The following is a 24,539-nucleotide window of genomic DNA, read 5'->3' as shown; positions in this document are numbered from 1 at the left end:
ACTCAAGGGGGGTGGGGGCTTCCAGCATAGAACGGCTTGAAGACCACTGCCTTAAGGGAATAAAGTGACCTCCCGCTTTCAAATAGCAAAGCAATTAACAGCACTCTTTCATGCCCAGGTCAGAAAACTCCTGCTACTGCACCAGTCCTCTTATACACAAGGCTGCTTAAAAATCCAGACAAGCATGAAAATAGCTCAACATCATCTAATGAGAATGAACTGGTCCCATCATTAGAGAAGAAGAAACATAAAAAGCATTCACCCCAGATCATAATAAACAATGATCAAAAATAAATTCAAAATTAATGACATGGATCACTATCCCTAGCAAGCATTCAATAAAGTTTACAGGCAAACTAACTTCAATTAACGGCTGAGGTCAAGTGGTTGGAAAAAAAAACAAACGGCATTGAAGGGGCAATAAAATCCCTCCGGGAACCTCATCAACCAATATAGAGAATGTGACACAAGTATAACTAGAACATGCAGTAATCCCGAGTCCCTGAAACTTACATTTGTATATATTAAATCATGTAGCGATTTCCCCAATCCCCAAAGTTTTGAACAAACTAAATGTAGATTGAGTAGCGCAGGAGTCATGGGGGCGGTGGGGGGGGGGGGATTAGAACACCGTCCCCTGCACATAAAGGCTGGCAAAACTAGCCCTACTGTGAACCAAAAAGGCAATAGAAAACGGGGGTAAACAAGCCATCGGTGTGTTCTTTAAAATAAAAAAAGCTCTGCCTCATTGGTATAGCATCCGTAACTTCCAGCAGTGAAAACATATTCAAAAGCATTACAGTACAAAATGAGTCTTTGAATGCCGGTAGTTCGCTTTTTATGGGGGGTAGCTTTACAGAACCTCTTTAGGGGTGCTTTGACCTTGAACTTCACAGAGTATCTGCCCTGTACACTTCACATTACACAAATCTCAACAATATTCCCGAGCTTGAAAGGCGTGGGGGGCGATGACTCTCCTTTAATGCAAATTCAGTTGCTGGACATGCCACTCTTTTTTGTTGGCTGGTGTTCAATGGCTTAAGTGAAAGCAATGATCAGGTTGCAAGCATTGTTAAGAGAAATATATAGATGGGGGGGGGGGGCATCTGTCCACTGTTGGTTAGAGCAGTCTTTTCTCTCCCTTCTTCATGAGAGTTTGGATGGCCACTGTTGATGTGTGGCTTGTGGGAAGCGTGTGTGACTTCTCGCAGCATTTTTAATATTGCTTAATTCTGAAGCAGTATACTAAGTGGCAAAGTTTTGTTTGGCTAGCATGAAGGCTGGCTAAGTTTTGAAGTGTGTGACAGACTGTTTGAGCCGCTGTGTGGTACGGGGTGTGCTGCACACACTGCCAGGTGTAGTTTCAGACTGGGGATGGTTTTAACACCCTGATGAACGAGTTCTTCGATTCCTCCTTCTGGTGGCACAGGGTGCTTTGGGCTTAGATTTGTTGTTGTGATTCTACGCACAGAGAATGGTTGCAAATATTGGCCATCCAAACTCCCATGAAGAAGGGACTTGTCTTTACTGCACTTATGTCAGCAATGGTTTTATCCTTTCCTTGTAGTTCACAGTTCAGGGTATTTCATTTCTCAGCGACATCTGCCAGAAATGCCAAATCAAGTAGCCAAGAAATGCTGCATAATGGCAGATGTCTTCATTTCTTGACCTCATGAAGTCTTTGATTTCTGGCAAAAGTGAAAGAAAGCGACGTAGTATTTCCCCCCTGCTAAGCCATCAGATTTCCGTGTGTAGCAACAGATCACCATGTGCAGCAGATTTGGCCTTTGCACAAATTGAATTCATAATTCGCACAACAGGGGCCATTACGTGATCAAACCCCATCACTTTGGATGATGCAGTGGTAGTGCAATAATGGAGGGAAATCAGGGTCTGCTTTACAGCACGCAACAAAAACAGAATGACGCCCTGGTGCACCATCAGTTGTTATTGCCACCAACTTGTTCAATGGAATTTTTGTTTTGACAAAATAATTCTTGACCTCATTGTAGATATCAACACCTCTGGTTGTGGATTTCAGAGGCAACAAGGTCAAGAATTCCTCTTTGTTGGTGAAGTCTTCAAACACCATTCGAGCAAACAGTGCCAGCTGAGCAGTATCACTTGCATCAACTGATTCATCACACTGAATGGAAAGAAAAAAAAATTGTGCATGCTCAAATCTTTTTCCAATTGCCCCATCACATTGGCCGATAGGTGCAAACACAATGACAAGGAGGGTATCTGCACTAACTGCACATCTGAAATAGCAGACATAATTTCAGGGCAGTTTTTAAACACGAGACCCATCGCAGCTTTCACAGCTGCACCATCTGTAAAAGTGCATTCGTGTTTTGCCAAATAATGTGCAACTTCGAAGGATGCCTCTGTTGCAGCATTTGCCTTCTTTGCTGGTTGGGTAAAAAATGATTGTTGCATCTGCAGTGCAGCTTTTAGTTCAGCTACTTTTTGGGATCGCAGACGGCTTCCTTTATGAAAGTTTTTTTCATAATTTGTATGTATTGTCCCAAAGAGCCTCTCGACATTACTCTTTCCCACTACAAATTAAACGCACACTTCCCTTTTACGCTTGCGAAAAAGACATCGGTCTTCCACTCTTGATGAAAATTATACGTCTTCTGCCTTTTGTTGGATGATCCGCCTACTTCTGGATCCATGATTTCAACAAGTGTTGTTTCGTTTGTACGTTTCTTTTGGGACTGCACGTGCAATGTAATCTGAGGGGGATTTCAATGTGTTATTATGGTTTTAAAAATAATTGAGCACACAAAATTCTGCTTAGTCAAAAAATAAAAACCAATGCCATTTTAGCACATTCGCAATTCCGAAAAATATTAACTATGTGGCATGCACCTATGCCAAGTCATTTATAAAGATGTTATATGCTTGACAAACTGCTTAATCACATATAAATGCTTCTGTTGTGCTGACAGCAGTTATTAGGAAATTAAACTGTGGGTTCATGGGTGTCAACCTTTGATATTCACTACAGGGGCAGAAATACCCCCAACCTCTGCTCTGAATATAAGCCAGTGACCAGCCCAAACCATGCCTACGCCAAACACATTTTATAGGAATTGCAAAAGTCATACGATTAACAAGCAGTTTTTTTAATATTTAACATCTCAGCCTGCTGAGCTACCCTGGTAACCTTCTACTGTAGAGTGTGTCTATGGATCCCTTAAAGTACTCAAAATCGCTGTATTACCCAACTGTATTTTGGGTGCACCCCAGCCAGGAAAGTGATTTAAAGTGGAACTGATGCAGCGTGGAGTTTGGAAAGAAGCAGCATAAAAGAAGTTGCCCCATTTTAAAACTTCTATTTTGAACATTTCCTTTGAGTGGAGTTCAAATGCAAACTCCGCCCCCACACTGGTCCTTGTGGGATTCCCCCTTTACATTTTTCCCCCATTTCCACTGCTGAGTGGTATAGTGTCCTGCACATCTCATTCACGTTCCAGTGGCCTGCACACCAAATGCGAGAGATTCTCTTCAGAGGGAGATCCAACCAAAAGATCCTGGGACCAACAAGGCTGCAGCTACTATTAGTAACGGCAGGGCTCTGACGAGGAAGTCCCGAGGGGGCTTGCTCGCCAGAGCCCTGCCTTGTAAAAATAGCTTGCATGACTGAAAATGAGCCCAGGGTCGAAACAGAGGCACGCAGCTATCATGCTGAATGTCTCCGCTTCACCCTGGGTTGACTTCCAGTCATATGAGTTACTATTAGAAACGGCAAGGCTCTGGCAAGGAAGTCCCGAGGGGGCTCGCTCGCCAGAGGCCAGTCGCCTAAAAGTAGCTCACATGATTGCAAATGGGCCCAGGGTGAAGCGGAGACATTAAGCAGCACAGCTGAATGTCTCCATTTCACCCCGGGCTTTGTTCTGCCGAGCTGCCCGACCCTCTGACAGCAACACGCAACAGCTGTGCGCACAGTGGCTCGGCAGAAAAAGACAAAATAAATGATTAACTTCCACCAATCCACCCGACCCAACTTACCTCAGCAAGAAACGTTTTCCTGGAATGCCACTGTCTGCTCGCTCCTGCAATCCAAGCCCCAGCTTCAGCCACCTCCAAAACAGATCCAAAAATGATGCAAGGCGCCATGGTGCTTTTTAAAGAAAAAAGCCCGGGCAAACCGAGTAGCACAAAGAAACCAATGTGGCCAATAGGAGCACAGCTCTCAGCAAGGAAAGTGCTCTGGCCAATCACATGGTGCAATCTATATGCTATAGAGAATTGCAGGCCTGCGATTGGTCAGAGCACTTACTGGCATCATTCTTTTTTTTCCTGAAACTCGAGCGTGAGCTACTTCAAAGGCTCTGGCGAGCTACTCGTAGCTCGCGGTCGACTGTTGGGAGACCACTGCAATAGACACATTCTCACAGGGGCTATGGGACACTGCAATGTTCTTAAGCAGACGACAGAGTCAAATCTTGAATATCGCTGGGTCCTTCACAGTAAAGCACTGCAATGATTTTGCTCATACCCACTGAAGGTGCAGTCATGTTTACGAGTTGTATATGCACCGTACCAGACACATAGCAACGTCGCACACAAGGGCACAGCAAGCATGTGGATAAAGCAACCAGGGATGTTGCAAAGGTTTAATACATTAAGCTTCTGCCATTTAAGCCCACATGTGCACGGTCCCCTAGGGACCAGGGAGGATAAGTGCTCATTCAAACTAGCAATCAAAATGTATGTTAACATATAGCGGTGCCAGCAAGATAGCAATTAGGTTTTTTGGCCTTTTTTAAAAAAAAAAAAAACATTCTTGATAACAAGATAGTCACTCTTCAGGCTCTACAGGCAGTGGTCTAAACGTTTTTGACCCCCGAGCCCTCCATAAGAAAAAAGGTACCTGGCTTGGGCCCCTCTATACACATGGACTACAAAATGTTTATCTGGTGTAGAATGGTGCCAAATGGAGGTGTGGGTACCAAACATTCTTTCAAAATCATTGCTTGCAATAACTAATTAGTGGACAAATATTTGTAAACGCAGCATTCAGAATTTTTTGCTACAGGGGACTTTGACTAAAAGTAGTTGGATATTTATTGCATACTGTAACGTAGGACATACTCAACTACAACAACTTAATTACTATCAATGCAGTCACTTGCAAGTTGGAAAGTGGCATACTGGAGCAATAGTGTGAAGGGTGGGCCTGCCTTTCAGCAGCCAGCCATCACTATTGGGTTACATAAACAACCACAGGTTCTCTTCCAGCTTTGACCGACATTTAGTGCTGCAAGTGTTGAAAATCCAATCTTGCAAAAGGTACGAGGTGCTGAAAGGTAACAGTACATTGACTGTCCATTTGGATAGAGTCGGAAACTGCATTTTGCCAAAATCCACCCAAGGACAATTTTTTGAATTGGCTCTCCAGTAGGCAGCCACTTTGAAGTTCCATTAGCTCCTCCTGGAGGTGTATTGGGAGGTGGGAGGGCCCCTACGTCGGAAAGGCTGAACCATGCAGTCATTGATGATGATGATTCCTCCTCCTCCCTCCTCCTCCCTCCTCCTCCCTCCCTCCTCCCTCCTCCTCCCTCCTCCTCCCTCCTCCTCCCTCCTCCTCCCTCCTCCTCCCTCCTCCTCCCTCCTCCTCCCTCCTCCTCCCTCCTCCTCCCTCCTCCTCCCTCCTCCTCCTCCCTCCTCCTCCCTCCCTCCTCCCTCCTCCTCCTCCCTCCTCCTCCTCCCTCCTCCTCCCTCCTCCTCCCTCCCTCCTCCTCCCTCCTCCTCCCTCCTCCTCCCTCCCTCCCCCTCCCTCCTCCTCCCTCCTCCTCCCTCCTCCTCCCTCCTCCTCCCTCCTCCTCCCTCCTCCTCCCTCCTCCTCCCTCCTCCTCCCTCCTCCTCCCTCCTCCTCCCTCCTCCTCCCTCCTCCTCCCTCCTCCTCCCTCCTCCTCCCTCCTCCTCCCTCCTCCTCCCTCCTCCTCCTCCCCCCTCCTCCTCCTCCCTCCTCCCTCCTCCCTCCTCCTCCTCCCTCCTCCCTCCTCCCTCCTCCCTCCTCCCTCCTCCCTCCTCCCTCCTCCCTCCTCCCTCCTCCTCCCTCCTCCTCCCTCCTCCCTCCTCCTCCCTCCTCCTCCCTCCTCCTCCCTCCTCCTCCCTCCTCCTCCCTCCTCCTCCCTCCTCCTCCCTCCTCCTCCCTCCTCCTCCCTCCTCCCTCCTCCCTCCTCCCTCCTCCCTCCTCCCTCCTCCTCCCTCCTCCTCCTTCCTCCTCCTTCCTCCTCCTCCTTCCTCCTCCTTCCTCCTCCTCCTCCTCCTTCCTCCTCCTCCTCCTTCCTCCTCCTCCTCCTTCCTCCTCCTCCTCCTTCCTCCTCCTCCTCCTTCCTCCTCCTCCTTCCTCCTCCTCCTCTGCATTCATAGCCATTGATGTGGATTCTTTTCTGTGCCTTGCAGGGAGTGGTTTAGAAAAATGTAGCGGTCGCCATAGTAAGCTAACAGTACAAGCCAGTTTGAATCACACAGAGGCTCTTTTACCCAGGAGAAAGCATCTCACTTTGTTCCTGAGTTCCTAAACACAATTTAAAACCTTTTCCCCCTGGAGAGCAACCTGACCTCCGTGTGAAACAAAGCATTTTCTGCTCCCATTTCTGCACCTAATGTGGCAAACAGACAGGCTCTTGTGCAGAATGCACAATCTTTACAACAGAAGTCAGCACCTCTGAGAGTCCATTCCCTATATTGCGCAAAGGCAAAGCTTCCCGGGGATCACGCAGTGTGTCCACAATATATGTAGAGCTACTACCAACACTTTTGCTTTTAACCCACTTTGCTGGATTTTTTTTTTTTTTTTTACCTGGGGAGTGTGTGAGCCTTTCTTCTCACTCTCTCATGTATTTTGATGTGCGTTTCATTCTTGTGTTCTTTGATTATGGAGCCTAAACAACTACATAAGCATCTTTTCATTTTCGTGTCACAGAACCCTCAGTGCAGTGACACAGGGAAGGAAGCCTTTCAGGATGTCCCAAGGTCTAAATACCTTCTCTGGGATAAACTACCGTCCCCCAGAGAAAGTAAAGTGAAATTGACTTTGCTAGTCTTTAAATTCCTAGACCCAGCACACACTAACTTCCAATAGAGTGCTGGAGGGGTTACCTAGTAATCCTGTGTCTAGAAACTCATGTAGCAGTCAAATGCTACCCTTTCCTATCGAAATGACTGGTGGCAGTGGTTTTACAACAAACTACCATGATTTTTCCCGTCCACGAACACCGGCAGCTAAAAATCGCGGGAGCCATGTTTTTCAAGATGGCGTCTGAGCCTCCTTTGTTTAAACAGGACCCGGTCTTCTTTTTTCACCGTTTCTTTTTGGACAGGTCCTTCTAGAATTGGTCTCTGCTTGCCAAACCAGTTTTGGTCCCTTTGTTCCTACGCCTTTGGCAGGCTTCAGGACGGAGGACAGCCTCTGGCGCCTGAGTGTCTGGGGTGGGCAGGAAGTGAGGGAAGTGCCCGAAACTCCCCGTGCTTAGTCTCCTAGGAGACCCAAATGCACTCCGGCGTGATTGGCTGGCTGACTGTCTGGCAAGGACAGCCAACCTGCTGGGCGAGTGACAGCTAGGGTGGAATGAACAGGAGAGAACTGAATACAAGGAGAGTCTCTTGGCTTGGAAGGCAGAGTCGACCACTGGAACGAAAGAACCGAAGACGAGCTGGAAGAGGACGGCTGCTGCGACTCCTGGACCGTTGTTTTGCCCGGTGAAGCCTTGCTGCAGGTCCAAAACACCCAGTTCAGCTCGACGGATAAACCCCTTCAAGGACAACTTCTTCCTTTGAGTTGGTAGGACCAATCAACTCGTAAGCCATCTGGATACCATTCGCAGAGCTGGTTAGGATTAACCAGGGAGGAGGACACCAGCTTGTGTGCTTGAAGGAAAGCTACAAGAAAGATTTGCCAAGTCTGACAGTTTTGTGACCAGTCGCCGTGCAGTTAAGGAGTCCCCAGACATCCTCCGCCTTGTCCCCACGACTGAGGCTCAGGAACAGCAAGATCTGCAGGAAACGCCAGGAACAGAAGTCTTCAGCTGCATCTTTTTCTTCATTGGAAGGAACTGTGAAAACTCGAGAGAACTTACCTCTCTCACTGCAAATGTGCGTATAACATTGGCAACTTTCAGGCCCGATCATCTTGTGACCCAGCATACTTTCTTCCACAAACTACTTCTGAGAACTTTGGCTAAGACTTTACCGTTTAATAACCAGAACCGTTTTATCCTATACAAGACATTAGCCCATTGACTTTGGCCTAACCTATTGCATTGAATTGACTCCTCTGGTGAACTATTTGCCAGGTTTCAGAATCACTGATATTCGTTGGATTAACCTATGCCTTTTTACTCCTACTTTACTTCTATTTTGCCCTTACTTCAGGGGAGCGCAACTGCTTAAGTAATCAGTACTGTAGTATATGTGTGTGATATAACTTGCCTCCTTTTAGTAAATGCTTTATAAAGGATTGTGTAATAAATTAGTGTTTTACCAAGAAACGTTGAGTGTAAGTGTCTATTTGAATACTTGTGATTGTAGACCTCTGTGTAACAGCCCTTCCAGCTCTACATTCCCTCTTGATATAAGCCCAACTGCTCAGTCCTGCTACCAGAAACTGTAGTACAGACTTATACCAAAGGTTGGTTTTGCTTACACCTGTAGTCCTAATTGTATGTGGTGGTCCCAGAGGGTACGGCATGCAATTCTGCCCAACACTGGACTAGGCCACAGATTGGCTGCGAAATCCATACCTGGATGCACAGGGCCAATATAAACCTTCAGCACTTGTACTCAACCAATGTTACACTTTGCCTGCATGACTGGGTCGAGTGCTTCACTGGATTTTTCTTGCTGGGACACAGGTGGTTAGGTTGACACACCGATGCTTGGAGCAATGTTGCTGCAATGAAAACAGTTAAGGATACATGTCTACCTGCGACTCCAAAATGAGCAGGGGTTAATGTTAGGGGGAATTCTCCAGAACGGCTAATTTCCTTACCTGATGAGTCCCTCAGCAGCTTTTCTGGATTTCTAGGATTTATTTTTTCACCTGTAAGAGTATGAGCCTTTTTTCCCCATTCGTACATGTGTTTTTGCTGTGTGTTGTACATTTTTTGCTCATGGACTATAGAGTCTCACCTACTCCATAGGTGATCATCTTTTTACTGCGTGTCACACAGCACCTTTAGTGCAGTGACACAGGGTTGTCTTTTTAGACTTCCCACTTATTTTCTGGGACTGACTACTGTCTCCCAGAACATGTAAAGTTACCATTGACTTTACTTGTCTTTTTAAATTTACAGACCCAGTACACCCTATCTTCCAATAGAGTACTGGAAGGGTTAATAGTTATCCCTTTATGTCTGTTTCTCATGGAACAATATTTAGTTCGCCGTTCTCTAAGATTTGGCTGGTGGCAGTGGTAGCTAATATTTTTATTCTACCGCGAGCTATGAAAATAGCCTCGGTACAGTTAGAGGCTATGGTGGTAGCCTCAAACTCAAACCCGCTGGACCCCATTGATTTTTATTTGGTTCCGGTCGGGTTTATTCGCCATTTCTTTTTGTAAAGATCTTTCTCGTGTTTTACTCTGCGTGCCAAACCAGGTTTGGTTCCTTTGTTTGCCGTCCTTCGGCAGGCTTCTGCACAGAAGCCCTCCTTAGGCGTCTGGGTGGACAGGATGTATGGGAGGGGTTTGAGGCCCCCTGCACAGGGTCTCCTTGGAGACTCAAGTCGCACTCTTGCTTGATTGGCTAGGTGACTGTCCTGCCAGGACAGCCACCCTGCTGTGTGATTGACAGCCAGACTGTGTGAATGGGGGAAAACTGCTTAAAAAGCAGGTCTCTGGGACTTGGAAGGCAGAGTCGCAACTGGAACGAGAGAACCAACGAGGAGCTGAAGGAAGATGACTGCTGCAACTACTGGACATCCCGGTGAAGCCCTGCAGCAGGTCCGAATCGGCCGAAACTCTGACGACAGAAGATCTGCAAGGAATCATCTTCCCTGGAGCTTGGTGGGACCAACCAGCTTGCCAAACACCAAACGCCGGCCTCCCTCTCCTGGTCGAATTTGCTGTGCATCGCTGCAGTGAACCGGATAGCCAGGAGGAACGGAACCCGTTTGGGTTTTAAGGAGCGCACCTTTTATTCGATGCTTTGTTCTGCTGCTGGCTTCTTCCCTGGGCAGTGCAGGACCATCCAGTCTTCCTCCTTGCCACCATGACAGTCGCTTCAGGAACCGTGAGCCTGCAGGAAGTGCCAGGAACAACCGCTTCAGCTACAGCATTCTTCTTCATTTAAGGTACTGTTCAAATCCGGTCATTAGTTCCGACATGTTTGAAATCTTTCACCTCTCCGAAGGCTTGTCCTTTTCTACTCTTTTGAATAACTTTTCCTCCGACCAACTTCGTTTTGAACACTTGGCAAAGACTTAACCGCGAACTACTCTGAACTGTGTGATACTCTGCAAAGACTCTGAACCATTAACATTGGCCCAGGCCTATTGACTTGAACCCTAGTTGTAGTAAGCCTTTTCTAGATTGCCCTGCCTATCACTTGTTTGTGTTGTTGATTTTGAATAGCCTGGTCTTTCCTCCCCTTTTAAATTGCTGGAGTGCCATTTTGCTCACACTTCATTTTTGAGCTTAACTTGTCCAGAATTGATTGGGTGTTGTAGTGTATTAAGATTGTGATTTTCTGCTGCTTTATAACAGTGAACTGTTTTATAACTGATGGTGTAAATCAATGTATATTCTTTTACTCAGAAACCTTGAATCAGTGTTGGTTTTAACCATAGTAATTGCTGTCCTTCGTGTAACTTCTGATACTGCTCAGTTTACTCTTGAGATAAGTCTGGCTGCTCAGCCATCGCTACCACTTTACTGTGTAGTACAGGCTTGTACCAAAGGTGAAATTGTACTTACACATAGGCTTAATTGTGTGTGGTGTTCCCAAAGGGTACTGCATATGATTCTGCCTAACACTTAAAACCAGCTCTTGGGTGTTAGGCATCAACTAGTAAGCAGGATGTAACGCTGGGAAACCAGGAGAGAGTACACAGTGCACTGCAAATGCAACTCCCACATGAAACGTGAACTTTCAGTACCGCCCCCAAACTGAACAGAAGGAACAGCCTCAAAAATAGGTTTGAAATCTGATTGTGACTCCTACTACACCTTTAAAATTACCCCACCATCACGCACAGCAAAATACGGTAGTTTTTAAAAAAGACATTCTTACCGTCGGCAAGTCCTAATACAGATGTCAGGATTTTTCATGGTGCCATTGCTGCTGGGGACTTTGCTGTCCAAGATGGGATGATTGAGCCAATTTGTGTTCCTGCAATTGAAAAAGTACAATAAAAAAAATTATAGATGTACCAGATTGACCATACCAATATTTGCGCACTACATTCTGCCAGTTGGCACACATCCTCCCCCGCACACAAAAGGGACCTAGAGTGCAGGGTTCAGCCAGGAAATCTCCAAAGTTCGCTATAGGCCAGTCCACCCCAGCTGGCAGAGAGAGCAGTCAGAAAACATACCTGAAAACGTGACTCGTACTCAGTCACAGAGACAAAAAAATAAAAGAGCGAGCGAGCGAAAGAGCATCAGCTTGTTATATTATACCCTTAACAGTGGAGAAGTCCAGTCTGCTGGCATTCCAATCATTCATCTACATATCTTACATAGAATACGGCATAGCCATGCAGCTTATACTGCAGTTAGGTGACAGCGCTGATGTAGCAGCAGAATCCCGCAGCTGCCATGCCAGACACGAGGGCCCCTGGCTTCGCCACAACATATGGTGCGGTGCAGGCGAAGGCCTGGCACCCACAGCCGGATGATATACATGAATTCCACTTTAAATCACTTCTATGGCAGCGGTGCACCCAAAGTACTGTTGGTAATGCAGTGATTTGAGTACATCAAGGGATGCATAGACTTGCTCTATAGTAGATGGCTCCCGGGGTAGCCCATTGCGGAGACTGTGTTTAAGGTTGAATTTAACCAAAACAATAAAAATATGCAAAACTTGTTAATCGAACAATTACTTATAAAAAAGGAAGAGCTATAAAATGTGTTTGGCCAAGGGATGGGTTGGGGTATTTCTGCCTCCGTTTGGCACCCATGAACCCAGTTTAATGTCCTAATAACTGCTGTCAGCACAACGGAAGCATTTATTTGTAAACATAACACCTTTATAAATATAACCTGTGATAAAACACAAAGCGAGGGGCACACAAATTGTATTGGTGTGGTGCTCAAGAAAAATAAAATAATAATTTCAACAGCGTTTGAGTTTAGAAATTACTTTTTTCCTTTCAATGTGTAAAATGCACATTTGAACAATAATGTGTCAAGCATGTAGAATGCCTGCTTTAAACATTGACCACCCCCCCCCCCCTCCCCACCAAGTGATGTTCATGGCCCATCGATTTCCGTGGTGTCCCTTTCAGGACAGAAAAAAACAAAACGGGATGAGCAAACAGAGCCAGGAAACGCGCGAATGACGGCTGGGGAAAGGAGCACTGTTTAGATTAGGTCACCGAGCCCCCCAGCTTCCCTCTGCAAAGCTGGAGGCTTGGTAAAGCCTGGTCATGGCTGAGGTAGGCCAGGTCCCGAGATCTGGCCAGACATCTGATGCCGGATCTCGGACCCGGCCAGCACCGTCCCATGGACCAGAGGGTTGACGAGGAAGAGGCACAGCCAAAGTAGGGGGACCGGTATTCTATGATATCTGACTCTGCCAAAGGGTGAGACCTTCCTGCACTCCTGTGGGGTCTAAGCCCTCCTGTAGCGTTCTAAGGTAGAAATGCGACCAATTCTAACAGTCAATTGTTATTACATTCAAAGTAAATATTTGTGGATGTGCCACATGTTTTCAAAATGTATTCTTCGTGCATTAAGTTTATCTCATACTGTTTAGATCATAATGAGTCTCAACACATCACAGGCATGAGTTTCATAGATTCAGTGAAAATCACATTTTAATTTACAAGAATATAATTAGACATTAATTGCATGTCCATATTGGTTCTTCAAAGGAATATTTACTTTGCCACAATATAGTTAAATAATAATACAAAATGACGATTGTTTTTTGTTTATGTTGGTAAACTAAGTGTTCAAGCTCAATTGGTTTTGTGCTCACTTAATGAGCAAATAAAGGACTGACATCAAATAAATCATAGGCCCATATCCACCAAGTTCACAATATGAAGATTCCCCATTGATTCCATGGGGGATTTTTGGTAGGGTTATGCCTCGTTAGATTGTTATACAAGGTTTGTCCTTAGATTTAATTTCCTTAAACACCAGAAAAAACAAACATGGGACGATGTCCTGTAGCTAATGCCAACACGTTTCGAATTTTAGAAGTTTATCTTCAGGGCCTTCAAGTTATCTGTTCAAGATATCTGATTCAAAGGGTGTTGTCCATTCAATAAGGCGAGCATTGTATCTCCAAGACAGGTATTGTGTTGGAGGAGATCCTGTCCATCGCCCACAGGGAACTTTTCAGGATTCTTGCAGTTTACGGTTCAGCTACTCTTCATGGAGAGTCAATGGCCGACGCTATCAGCAGTGTATCCTTGTCGCAATCTGCTGTGGGGGAGCTGGATATCATACAACACTGGAAATGCGTGCTTCCGTCGCTGCTCCCCTCCTACCCCATGGCCAAGCAAGGTGGGGGCACAGAGGGAGAGGAGTGCAGGGGGAACCAGAATTGCAGTGATCCGACCCCCCTGCTCATCTTTCCCCACGCGTGGGCCCAAACGGAGAGAGGGAAGCAGAGGGACCGACAAAGGCCTGAAACACTTGCTTCCCGGCACTCCCTCCAACTGTGGTGCGGCGGTCTGAGCTGAGAAGCGGCATCCCTTACCAGGCAATAAGACGCTGGCGGCACCAGCAGGAAGCAACAACGCAGCGTGGACACGCGATCCAAATGCAGGAAAGCGCACGTCCAGGCTGCTTTTATTCCCCTGAGCCCCCATCACATTGCACTGACTGAGGATGTAGTTTCACTTTTCTCGCTGTCCTGGATCACACGCCCCGCAGATAGACAGTATGGCTATTATTTAGGGATAAATACTCATGGTTATCTTGCTTGCAAGACTACATAGGCGTTTGCATTTTCACAGTATACTAGCAAAGCAACGGGCAGGCAGCTAGTCAGTGAGACAACGCAGGTAAAAAGTCTGTCCTATACAGAGAGAAAGAAATATTTGGGGGCGGGTCAATGCACTGCCTGGCAGCACTGAGCGGTAACGTCAGGCACATCTCCCTGCAATGTTCAGAACCCCTCACCTCGTAAAGGCAGTAAAGTTACAGAAATCATACCAAGGGAACTGCATGCCGTCGTAGTGTGCCCATTGCTGTTTTAACAGTGAAAGTGTTGCGCAGATAACAGCAGCGCTAGTCATTGGGCCGGCTCTCGCCGGATCTGAGGTCCCGCACCAGGTGTGTAGCCGGATCCAGCCAGAGTCAGCCGCCGCAAACCCCAAACCCATGCTCTGCGCTGGGTTACTTTGAAAAAGAAGAAAAGAAAGGAGGCGGCACAGAGTAGGGGGCGGAGCAGCTCATTGCTGCCATGAGCACTCTGATGGCTCCGCCCCCCTACGTGTACACAGCAGGATACAGGTCACAGCTGCAAGAAAAGCAAACTGTAATTTCCTCTGGTGACCCTGTGCAGGGTGCACGGGGTCACCAGAGGAAGTTAAAGTCCTCAGCCACGACTCAGTTTATTCATGCAAGGTGTGTCGGATACTTGTATCCAACAAACATTGCATGAATAAATACCCCCATTATCATTTAAACTATCCCACACTATGCAGCCACCCAACTGCTTTCAGAGGTGAGCTGCAGGAGCTGTGCCGGGTGTGGTTCAAGTAAAAGAAAATATAGCTTATGGCGTAGTGTGGATGCTGAGACGGACGCAGTCTGTTGTAGTCTGTGCCTGTCGTGCGCCAATGGATGAAAACAGAAGTCTGCGCAGCGGGCGCCATAGGATTATGGAGGAAGAATCGTGCCCCGCCAACTTCAAGCAGCAAACGGCAACTCCTATCAGGAAGGGGGGCAGCGAGACGATTGAAGGTAAGAGCTGCATCTCCCGGGAGAACCTAGTGTGTGACACACTGGAGGGCGGGAGTGGGGGGGGCGATAAACAAAAACAGACCGCTGAGGCAACGCAGCCAGCGTGCCCACATGAATACAAAGAAAGCGACTCGAAGACTATCTGAAGCTGGAGATATTGTTTCCATTGCTATAAACACTGTCACCCCCGGGGTAAGCCCACGGCCATTGCTCTAAGGTCATGAGGCAGCTCTCCCACAGTCCCTCCTACCTGCTGCTTGCTTGCGGTTAAGAAAACAAACATGAAAGTAAATATCAAAGTCCACGATATTGTGGTCAGAGAGGATTTAACAACTCCTCGAGATACGCTGACAAGGAATAATGCATGGGGGTATTGTGCGGATAACGTGGAAGAAGGAAACTCATTAGCCCAATTAACATCTGAAGACAAAGGACCACACAATCCCGGGAAGTAGGCTTGGAGATCTCGCGAATGCCTAAGGCGGCAAAAAGCCAAAAAATGTAAGATCTACGCAAGCCACTACCTCAACCCTCACTACCGAAGACGCTTGCCGAGAGGAGACGGGCCCCTGAGGAATAAAGCCCAGCCCTGCCAAAGTGCTGAAAACAAAAACAAACAAAAACAAACAAAAACAAACAGCCAGGGTGGGGGCAAATTCTTACAGGAGGCTACAAGGGCTACAAATCAGAAGAAAAGACTCAGAGATCCCGAGTACACACGTGTTTGGGCCCAAAAGCGTTAACGAAACCTAGTCTTCTCTCTACAGCAAAAATCAGTGCTCTCTAGCACATTGAAACATTTTTTTGCAACAAAAATCAATGGGGGAGCGGCTTCCTGTTGAACTGACAGACGCCGAAATGCTGGCTGGGTCGGAAGCCTGTCACGTCAGCAGGTGTCAGTGCCGGGGCCACATTACAAGTAAGTTCAGCAGACAAGCTTCCCCTACAGGCCCGTTGCAACGACAGAAAACAAGCGGTAAGAGCCGGGGAGGACCTGCCCAAAACACCAACATTGATAAAATGGCATTATATCAGGCAAGAAAAAGGACGGTCCGATGGCCAATTAAGTGAGGACATTCTACAGAATCGTATTCCAGAGATGACAAACGAAATCGTCGAAACGGCTGCCTGCCCAAGGCCTAAAAATCCGGACCAGCGAACCGAGGTTGGCTTGGAGAAAAGTCAACCAGACAATACCTGCATCGTCTAACGAAAGTAGCCTTCCAAGGCAAGAGCTTGGAATGACACTGATAAATGAGGGGACTCAAAACAGGATGGCATCTCCACGAATTACAGAAAGCTAGATCCCTATAAAAAATAAATAAAAAAAATACTAAAAAAATAACTTGAATTAACCCTTCAGCATGGGTTGACCTTGGAGACGACTCTCCCGAGGAGACGGCTCAGCGAAATTGCAACTCCAGTTTCACGAGATACCCCTTCCAAAAAAGTCGACTTGATGTCCATTATGTCAACGGTCCCAATTGCGCTATCCCCTTTTTGTAAACTATATGAGGCTATGAATGAAGCCCTTAAAAGACAACTCGGCAATAATGTCATCCATGCATTCAAAACTAACCCATCTGGAGGGTTATATTGAAGCCAAAAATCAGGAGAACACCAGACACTCAGAACTAGTTACAGCAACAAGTTCAACTCAAACACCAGTACGAGATTCCTCTGAACAGAGTTCCGAAGTGGTCACATCAGCCGGCACCCAAAAGGAAGTACTGGTACTAGCCCAAGCCAAGGGTAGAGCAGCTTACGTATCGGAAGGCATTATCCCAGATCTGAAGTCACAAGAGATGGAACCTGCACAAAGAAACCAAGGGAGAATGGGGCTATTGCAAGTGATCTAGGGCCTTTTGAGCCATTACCCCGGCAAAAGCCTTTGCGAAAACCATTGCGGGATTCAAACGTAGGGCCTAAGGCATCCTACAGGATCTTTGGACAAAATGGGCTAGGAATAGCGAAGGATGTAATGGTATTTAGAGGGAATAAAGAAAGCACAAAGGCAACAGGTTACGGGGTAGTGGCTCAGGACGTTGTGAAAACCAAAGCCAACCCTCAAAATTTTATTCTTTTTTATTTTTAAAAAAGGAGCGTCTTTAGACTTGAATGGATCTCCAACAGAACAAATAATGTAGTACTCAACCAAAGGAAGGTTATTCAACTTTGTGAACAAACTGCAAGCCTGAAAAGACTGCACTCAGGGGACATCCTGATTGTTGAACCAAGGGAGGAAGATAATAAAGAGTGCTCCTATCTCCATATTGAAGCAACTAACGTAAGGAGCCTCATCAGAAACTCTATAGGGGACTTCAAAAGGATGGGTTATGAAATTAAGGAGATTCACGAACCAAAGAGACAAAAGTTTGATATGAATCAAGAGAGAGAAAGATACACGGGCAGAAAAGCTCACCAAAAAAGCCCAAGTAATACAAAATTGAAGGACAGACTATAGATGCACAAGAACCTACATAAGGACGCCTAACCACAGTCAGAGGGGGTATCTTCGAAATTGTGAACACTGTCCATCATATGAACGGACCCTTAATGAATCTTCATCCAAACAAGGCGAGACAGCAGACTCTCCGAAAAAGCTAAAAAGTGATTCCCACGAGGCCCTACCTTCGGGAGAAACAAAGACAAGAAAGTGGCAAACAAAGAGCAGGAGATTCCGAGAAACCACTAGCACAGGCGTAGAGAGGAAAATGAGCAACAACCGCTCCCAAAGCAGAGCATTTGGACATCAAGAGTCCAGAAAAACTATAAATTCTTCTAGCCACCAACATCGAAATGCAGGGAGGTTTCGGGGCTTGACCTAGGGGAAGTCAGAAGAAGAGTTGCACCAAGGAAAAACTCAAATGTGCTCATGGAATACCCGAGGTTTCGGACATCTAACTACGAACTTGGATGTTAACCTGGGCAACTGATATTGTCTGTCTCCAAGAGACATGGTTAACTACAAAGCCTTACCTCGACGGATATGACCCGGAACTCTCACCAGCAATTAAGTGGGAGGTTGGTAGGCCCATTTCCAGGCTCCTAACCTCCCTAAGAGCAGGAAGCGGGTTAACGCTAGATTCTACCCTTCAAGCCACAGAACTAATTCAAGCAGTCTTAGATTTGTGGCATAGACAAGAGCCCCAAGAAGATCCAACTAAATTTGAAAAGATTCTCCTAATCAACACTTACTGGAGTCCGGCCAGAACTGATGCCGACAAATACTTACACGCCATAGAAGACACCCTTGAAGAAGCCAACACCACCCACAAAAATCGATCACACAATAATTTCGGGTGACTTAAATGCAGTGTGCGTAACAGAGGGGGCAAAGGAGGCACACCTTCATTCGAGAGTGCATTTATATCTTAGGGGCAGAAAATAGAATCTGCTAATGGATGCATACGATCTGCATAACCTCCACAAAATAAAAAACAACCAAATACCATCAGTACCGACATGGGAAGGAAAAGGAGTGGGTCTCATGATAGATCACTCATGTGTCTCAAGAAAATTGCTGGAGTAAATTTGAAGTCGTGAGAACCTTAAACAGCGACCATAACCCAGCAACCCACTGGAAAGTCACACACCCGAACAGGGAAAGCATGTTTAATAACCTGGAACCTTGTAAAGGGAATACACGTCTCCTTGATATCTGACTATCGCCAAGCAAAGGAACAGTGGGGAAAAATAGGCACAGAAGTTCTTGCTTATCAGCCCTTCCTCAAAGTACACAAAGTTAAACTGCAGAGCCTGACACCTTAAAACCAAAGCTCCACGTGTACAACAAACTTAGTACCTAAAAGGCGAATGGTAAGACAAAGCAAACGCTTAGTGAAAAAACAAAAAATCCATTATTAATAACTAAAGCAAAAGAGGAGGAAAAAAAAAAACTACAAAGCCTTGATACAGCAGCAAAGAGTACATTTATACCAAGCAGACTCGGAAGCAATGCTGCGCATTCCGAGTGGCAAAAACTCCAGGGTCTTCTGGACCCGGATTGAGCCAGGCGCAAATGTCAACACTTGATAACAATGTGGCTGAACAAGCTTGGATGTCACACAAGGAATTAGATAAATCATTGGGAAACAAATGCCCCCTTGACACGCCATCTGTTAAAGTGCGCTGGAACAGCGCCAGTGACAAGAAGACAAGATCAGAAAATTAAATACTCGAGCACCGGGCCCAGATGGGTTAACTAATTATAACATGAAAAAGCACCCGGAAGCCTGGGCATCCCTGACAAGCGAGATATTCCAGCACTGCGTAGACTGCAGTGCAATTCCCTCAAAAATGCCATTGTAGTGCCAATCTTTTTTAAAAAAAGGAGACCAGAATGAACCAAGGCAATATCGCCCAATCGCTCTACTGGATACCATCGGCAAAATGTTTGGTTCCTTAGCTCTGGAGGGCTTCCCAGAGTGGACCTTTGCCTCAGATAATTATGATCCACTACAGGCGGGCTTCGTTCGTGGACTGGGAACTTCAGCAAACATTCTTCTAATAAGTGTTCTGAAGGCAAAAGCACTTCAAGCCAAAACACGATTAGGTCTAATCTTCGTGGACTTGGTGCAAACTTTCGACAGGGTGAATAGAGAAATCTTGTGGCAAAAACTGATCCATCGAAGGTGCCCAAGCTCAATTTTACAGCCTATCCAGGCTTGTACTCACAGACCTCTGAGAGTAACACTAAACAAAGCTGGCCTGTTATCAGATAAGATCGTAACACCGCGTGGGGTGAAGCATGGATGCCCTCTAGCGCCAGCTTTATGCAACTCTTACATCGCTGACTATAGGGCTCACAGGAATTAATTCGAGCCTTCCCGCCGTCCTTGGAAAATACAAAAATCCCAAGAATCCTCTATGCAGACAACATAATACTGCTTGACCAAACCCCTGTCGGGTTACAAAGACAGATGGATAACTTGAAGGTCTACCTGAGAGACAACAACTTGGAACTCAACGAAACAAAAAAAGAAGGTAATGTTTAGGCAAAAAGCCCAAAAAAAATAAAGAAAGAAAAACACACACCACAGTCTCAAACTGTTCACGGGGGTAACAGGCTGGATAACGTCACAAGTTTCAAATACTTGGGGATAATACTGAACAGTAGAGCTGAAACACCAATGCAAGACCATCTACGAGCAAAGATGGTAACCTTAATAGTCCAAACAAAAATCATGAACAGAAAGTTTGGCCGTTTCTCATTAATGCCAATCCTGAAATTCTTTAGATCAAGGTGATCCCAAGTATAGTTTTTGGAGCTCAAGCGATGCCATCACTTCCAGACTCCATATGGATTAAGCGTGAGGGACTCTTTTGGCGCCAAGTGCTGTCATTGCCACAGTCGACTCCTATGGTGTTGATTGGACGTGTATTGAGTTTGTCCTCCCTGAAAGCAACTGTCGAAAGAAGCGGTCTGATGCTATACAGGAAGATCATTCAACTGGCTGCGAAGTCAATTCTGGAGATAATCAACAGAGCAATGTTGAACGATGAAAACCAAATGCTCACAAAATGGAGATCAAAGAACAGGAGCTTATTGAAGAAAAAAAAAAAAATGTAAAAAAAAAAAAAAATCGGAAGTTCAGAAGAGGACCTCCTGGCCAATCCTGGGAAAGTCAATAAAAAGATCCTAGAAATGGATTGGATAGAGACTCTGAATTCAGCCTGACAAAGGATCTGCCATATAATCCAAAAAAGTAAACAAGATTATACCATACCTTGTGAAAATCACAGACAAGCTCTAAGAGCAAGTTTCATGAGAATTTCACCTGAACTTAACACAAACGAGATCTTAGCGAACAGACGACAGGTGGATTCAAACAAATGCCGCTTCTGCACCCAAGATAATCAAATCGAGACAAAAAGGCATCTCCTATCTTGTACAGGCCTCTCAAAATAAAGATCCACATGGCTAGGCCACCTGCTTAAAAACCTATATGTTTATGATGAACAGGAATGGTGGGCCCGCTTAATAAGCGGTGAAAAAACGAACTGGGTGATCGCAGTGGTGGGTTTCTTCAAAATGATTGGCCTGGTGGCATAAGTGACAAAAAGGATCTGACCGATAAAGAAATATTCACTTGTTCGTCTAAGCGGATGAGAGAGCGAAGACGCGACTACATAGCTAATGAATTTCATAACAAAGCAAATGCACTGGAGAACGTATTGCTTCTTTTTGTAAAAAAAATGTTCACACAATTAAATCAAATAAAATAAAACATGGTTTCCCCACAGACTATCTGCTCTTTCACCATTAGCTAGAGTAATTGCTCTTAACGATTCTTTCACAGTCTGCTTAAAATACTGCTCTGCATGAGCTAAGATCACAGTGTAGACTAACATTGCTGTTGGTAGTTTAGGTGCACAGATGGCTGATACGGTTTGCTCCCGTGTACATGTGCGGGTCGGACTGGGCCATAAAATTGGCTCTGGCACCAATGAAAAAGTGGCCCATAATTGTAAATGGCAATTCATTCCTTTTCTAACCCTGTTTGAATAGTACCCAAGGGGGAGTTGGGGGGATTATAAAAAGGCATGCAAATTGTGCATGTTAAAGAATATTTACTCAGCAACACTGGTCAAAACTATTATTATTAACATAGTGAACTAACATCACCAGTGCCATGGAAGCGGAATTGATATATAGTTTGGAAAAGAAGCAGCATTAAAGAAATTGCGCCGTTTAAAACTATTATTTTGGACATTTCCTTTGATCGGAGGTCAACTGCCAGCTCCGCCCCCAAACCCCACCTCTTTGGGCACCGCCCCCTTCACCTCCACCCTCACCCCGGCCCTTGTGGGACCCCCCCACCAAATTGTTCTCATTTCCACCACTAGATAAGGTGGTGGATGGCCGCAGCCGAATCTGCCATGAAATTCCCTCGGCGTGTGCGGCACGGCCATAAACCACTTCTGTTTGGGGGTGGGTGGAGCCGGGGATGAGGATACCAGCCAAGAAGAAACACAGAGATCCGCTGTTCTGTAATATTTGGTATCCCATACCGATCCGGTATCCCCTGTCTTCGGCTGTCTTCGTAGATCGCAGACCAAAGTAGGAGAGTTCCGAGCCTCGGTATGGAGTACCAAATGTTGCACAACACCGGAATAACGCTCGAGTTCCATATTGTCCAGTCAGGGGAATATTCAGCATTGCAAGAAGGGCTGGGGGGTCAGCCACGGTGAAACTCCTGCTACTTTCCCCTCAAATGTAGTGCACGCAATTCCAGGTTGTTTCATTCGCGCCCACAAACCGCCCACCCCTGTCCCAATCTATTTTTTTGGTAACATTACTAGTGGCATCTCGCATTTTAACACAACAAAAAGAAACAGCAGAATCATTACAGGTGCAGGGAACTCCTCTAATTTGCATATGGATTGCACCAACAGACATTACTTCACAGAAAGCACATCGCAAGGAGCATCATCAGTCTTTGATACTTGGAGGCGCCATGCAAGTGACTTTAGAATAAGTTGTCATTAGTAAGCCAAGTGGCAAATAATGTTGTGGTGCAAAATACCTAAATTGCACTGTTATATATGGAGCAAGTCAGGCTTTTTTTTTTTTTTTTTTTTAAATAACAGCAGCATATATTAACACATAAGCTTTGACGTGAATCACTTACAGAGCTGCAGATAAGACACAGCCTGATGTTCATGATCTGCCCAGGATCACACACTTTGGTTAAATAGTGAAACCGGGATGTGGACAATTTAAGCAACTGAGAACATCTTCACAGTTTTAGTTCATATAGATATTTATTAAGGTTTCCCTTTGCATTTCATGTGCTTAAATAATACTTTATTTATACCAATGCCTTGGAAGGAAAGCACATTACATAACAAACTTCCCTTTCATTATTAACTTTACACTATGCATCATTATAGAAATATGTTGAGAAATAAGAGGATGGATTTGGCTTTCTCCCCATCCTGCATGCAAAGTCCCAATAGCATCATGCAGATTAATGTGAGCCTAACAAATCCCCCTTGGGTAAAGCCATAGTATTATTTCATAAAGCCTGCAGCATTATGCAACCGTCTCACACCTGATCACTCCCTCCCATGCACATTTCTAAAGGGACTAAAGTCCCTGCTAATAGTACCCCCTCCCTCTCAGCAGTGCCTAATGGCTCACATTGAAAGGCTCCGTTGACACAGAGCAACTTGCGAGCCCCTCTGCTGCTGCTCTGAGCTCCTTGGGACATTGTCCTGCCAGAAGTTTCGGAAAGAGTAAGGTGTCCTGCTGTCATAACAATTACTGTGCTGAGCAGGAATTACTGAGCACACATTGTCCTGCCAGCGGGACACCTTTCTCGTTGGGCACCCTCATTGAGGTGCCGCACAGGAGGGGTGGCCCACTGATGAAAGTCCCAGTCAGGCTCTAAAAAGAGCCTGTGGGGTGGCAGCGTGCCCCCTCGACCACCCCCTGGCTCAGTACGCCACTGTTACTTGATCAGTCAGCTGAACTGCATTGAGTTAAATGAAACTTAGTGGGTTATATGGTTATTTGTAGCTTAATAAATCACAGCTGCCAACAGTGATGGAAACGGGTACACAAACTACGCTTGGAAATTGAAAAAATACTCTGGAATACTACCCCCTTAGGGAAATTGACCCAATAGATGGGTTCATAGTAGAGGGTGTGGTGTAGCAGTGCAGTCATCATGGCAGGCACGTAAAACACATACAAATAACATTTCATTTTACAGGGTTGACATGAAACGCAGATAAATCACACAATAAACGAGACTGACAATATATATATATTACACATCTCATAGCATAGTGGGAGTATTTGTGGTGTTTCCCTTTTAAGAACATGTATTGCCCCTCTAAGGATGTGTCATGACAGCCTCATACCCGACTGGAAGAAGGAGCCTCCGCACGCACGTGCAATACCACGGTGGTAGACTAAATGTAATGGCACTCTGTCTCTGTGTCTCATTGTGTAGGGCCTGCAGGCCTAACCCTTGTGATCACAGGCCTGCGGCCCTGCTAGTCTGGGTGCGGTCTGGGTGCCCCAGACCAGCATGTGTAAGAGGGTGCCTCCAGGCCACTTGCCCCATGTGTGATCGCAGAGCAGCTGCTTGTCCGGGAGCCCACGGCAGCTGCGGTCTTGTCGTGTGACCACGACGATCAGGGTGATCCCTGCCACATTAATTGCGTGTTGGTGCCCGAGCACCCATTGGGCTGGCCCAGAGTCACAGTGCACAGAAATTAGGTACTCTCTCCCCAATTCAAGGGATAGTTCAAGCAGAGCGTTGTTAAATGTTACTCCTCAAAATCAAGGGGATACCAAATATTACAACACTATATTAGCTGTAATATTTGGTATCCCCTTCAAAAAAAGGGATGAGATGGCTTCCAGAAGCTGTCACAGTGTAGTCTTATGATGTAATCCCCTCCCCAATGCAAAGGATAGTTCAAG

At 45.9% G+C, this 24,539-nt stretch overlaps 1 protein-coding gene across 3 annotated transcripts in view; it reads right to left on the bottom strand.

The window, feature by feature from the left end:
- Positions 1 to 24,539, bottom strand: part of LOC138489391 (zinc finger protein 551-like) — a 140,177-nt gene that overhangs the window by 79,682 nt on the left and 35,956 nt on the right. For all 3 annotated transcript variants that reach the window (XM_069617112.1, XM_069617113.1, XM_069617111.1), the window contains exon 2: positions 11,247 to 11,345. The gene's annotated coding sequence lies outside the window, so the exon portion shown is untranslated. The remainder of the gene's footprint in view (positions 1 to 11,246; positions 11,346 to 24,539) is intronic.

Source organism: Ambystoma mexicanum, chromosome 9, assembly GCF_040938575.1.
Source record: "Ambystoma mexicanum isolate Mex_15411 chromosome 9, UKY_AmexF1_1, whole genome shotgun sequence".
Classification (NCBI taxonomy): Eukaryota; Metazoa; Chordata; class Amphibia; order Caudata; family Ambystomatidae; genus Ambystoma; species Ambystoma mexicanum.
This window is presented reverse-complemented; position numbering and strand designations above follow the sequence as displayed.